The sequence below is a fragment of the Condylura cristata genome, unplaced genomic scaffold, assembly GCF_000260355.1.
Source record: "Condylura cristata isolate star-nosed mole 26May11 unplaced genomic scaffold, ConCri1.0 scaffold00024, whole genome shotgun sequence".
Lineage (NCBI taxonomy): Eukaryota > Metazoa > Chordata > Mammalia > Eulipotyphla > Talpidae > Condylura > Condylura cristata.
The window spans coordinates 1,678,614-1,681,345 of NW_004567125.1; positions in this window are offsets into that span (position 1 = coordinate 1,678,614).

Below are 2,732 nucleotides of genomic sequence, written 5' to 3' on the forward strand. Positions count from 1 at the left end.
GAAGTGGCTTTAGCTTCTTAGTGCTGTGCTTTAACCCGCTGCGCCACCAGGGAGGGCCTGATTCTCTTTTAATAAAAGACATACAATATATGTGCATGTGCTTGTAAGGTCTCAGAATAAAAAGCAGAGTAATTAAAAGCCTGAGCTTTTAACATGGCTGAGCTTTTAGTACGGACGATCTTAGGGCTGGGAGCAGAAGGAAAAGGGGAAATGATTACTTTCATTTCTAATGTTGAATTACTTGCGACAGTTGCAAAAGCCCCAATAAGGAATTTTAGAAATACTGTTGTTGTTGTTGTTGTTTTTTCATAAGCGTGAAGCAACCTAGTCCAGCCTGCAAGGTCCCCATCAAGGGAAACTAAGTGAGAACCAAGCTGTGGATGAGGGCCCAGGCCCGAGCCCACCACAGGTGTCACCGCGCCTGCCTAAAATGGGCATGTGTGCACACACGCAGGAACAGCCAGGCCTCTGCACACACCCTGGTGTGTGTCCACACACCCTGCATGCCTCAGGCTCCCCCCACCCCAGGACCGCCCCCCTCCTACCCCTGCCAGCTGCCAGGCAGCAGGACCCCTCCATACCTGCTCTGCCAGGAGCAGGTGTGTCCACGTACCTGCTGGGTCCCATCACTGCCACACCCCTCTGGAGGACTGTCTTCCTTCTGGTCCTGTCTTCCCACAGACACCTAGTCCACCAGCATCCAACCAACACCCCGCCCCAGCCCCCACTTGCATTTAGCCTCTCCCAGAAGATACTCTTTTCATTCAACAAGGCCCCTCCTCCAGGCCAGGTGCTCAGAGGCAGGCCTGTCCCTTGACCTCCAGAAGCTCCCAGGCTTGTGTGCGGGCAGGCACAGTGTGGTGGCTGCAAGGCACAGAGGTGGGCTTGGCCCAGGAGGGGTTGGCCCAGGAGGGGTTGGCCCAGGAGGGGTTGGCACAGGGCCAGCTTTGATGCAGCCTGTCTGGTGGGGTGAGTAGTGGCTATCACTAGAGAGGAAGTGGTGAGAAGGGTCCTGGGAGTGTGGGGATGGAGGACACCAGAGGGCGGTGAGCTACACAGGTCCCAGTGGTGCAGGACAGCGCGGTGTTCACGGCCATGGCCCAGGAAGGAGGCCTCTCCCTTGGGAGGAGGAGTTGAGAGGGGCTCTGTTCCCAGCTCACCCATCTCAGGCCCCCTCTGCCCAGCGGAGCAGGAAGGGGGGTGTGTGTGGCATTGATGGTAATCTTCCTCCTCCAGCCCGCTGGGTCCTCCTCATAGTCTCCCTTTCAGTGAGGCCTCTGGTATTGTTCCGCCTTTGTAAAGAGGGGGATCGAGTGACAAAGCCCGGTGGGTGGGCAGGCAGCCCAAGAGGCCTCTTCTCTCCCAGGCAGCATCTGCATGGGGGAGGGGCTGCTTCATACCCCCCAACTGTGGCTTCCCAGGAGCAGCTGTTGCCAAGGTGACAGGCCTGGCATCCCAGGCTCCAGCCCCACTGTGGCTGCCAGAGGAAGGCCCCCAATTTCTTCCCATCCTGGCTGTGAGGCCAGGGGCAAAAAAACCTGGCTCCCAAGCCCATCCATTCTAGCAGTGGAAAGCTTGCAGGGTGTGGGCCTCTCAATCTGGCTGCCAGGAGAGGGGCAGCGGCTTCCCTCCACCTCCTGCGGACACACTGCAGTGGGGGCTCAGGAGCAGACCTGTGCCCCACCACAGCCATGCACCTCTGCTCCCTTGGGACCAGATACAGAGACATCGAATATTCTCCTGATTCTTGATCACTACTGGTGTGGGGTGGAGGGAGGAGACAGACAAACAATGTGAGTGCACTGCTGGGTGACAGGTGGAAGGCTCTGAGCACACAGAGCAGAGACTCCTGTGAGGAGGGGAGGTAGTCCTGGAGGCTGGCACGCCAGAGCAGAAGGCCACCTCGGCTAGGGAGCATGGAGACCTACCATCTGCAAAGGAAAAGAAGGGTGGAGTTGGTCAGCCTCCTCAGGGGATAAAGGTTAGTGGGGTGGGGGGCTTTGCACAAAAGGGCTTCTGCTTCCATTCCTGGGGGCATGGGCTTCACCTTGTGCAAGAGGGGGCTGCCGCTGCCACTTTGGAGCCATCCGTCAAAGCCAGGGCCTGTACCCACAGGTGCCCTATTCCTGTGCTACCTCCATGGACAGCCAGTAGCTTGCCACCCACCTTCCTCCGCTCACGCGGACCAGATGCGTGTCCTGTGTGGGGCGCAGGACTGGCTGCCTCAACTGCAAAGCCCAGAGGCTCAGGAGTTCTTGGAGCACCAGAGTCTGCATGCACACACGCAGCGGGCGTCCCCCTAGTCAGCTCCAGCACAGCTCCAAGGGCACCAGTACCCGTCCAGACGCTGCCACTACTCCTTGCTTCCTGACCCCTCCACCCCTCGCGCGCACACACACACACACACACACACACACACACACACCATGCTTACCGCACCAGGCTGAGCTGGGCAGCTGCCCTTGCTCTGGTGTGACAGCAGCTTCCTATGGTAGAAGAAACTTAACGCCAGCCCTGATCCCTTGCTGTGTAAGCCTAGGCAAGCATCTGGAATTTTTGAGCCCCAATTTCTCATCTGTAAAATGGGCACAGAATTCCATGCAGGACTGTTATGAGGGTTAAAAGTTTCGCTGTGTGCAACTTGGATGGAGCTGGAAAAGATCATGCTGAGTGAGATAAGCCAGAAAGAGAAAGAAAAATACCGGATGGTTTCACTCATAGCAGGAGTATAA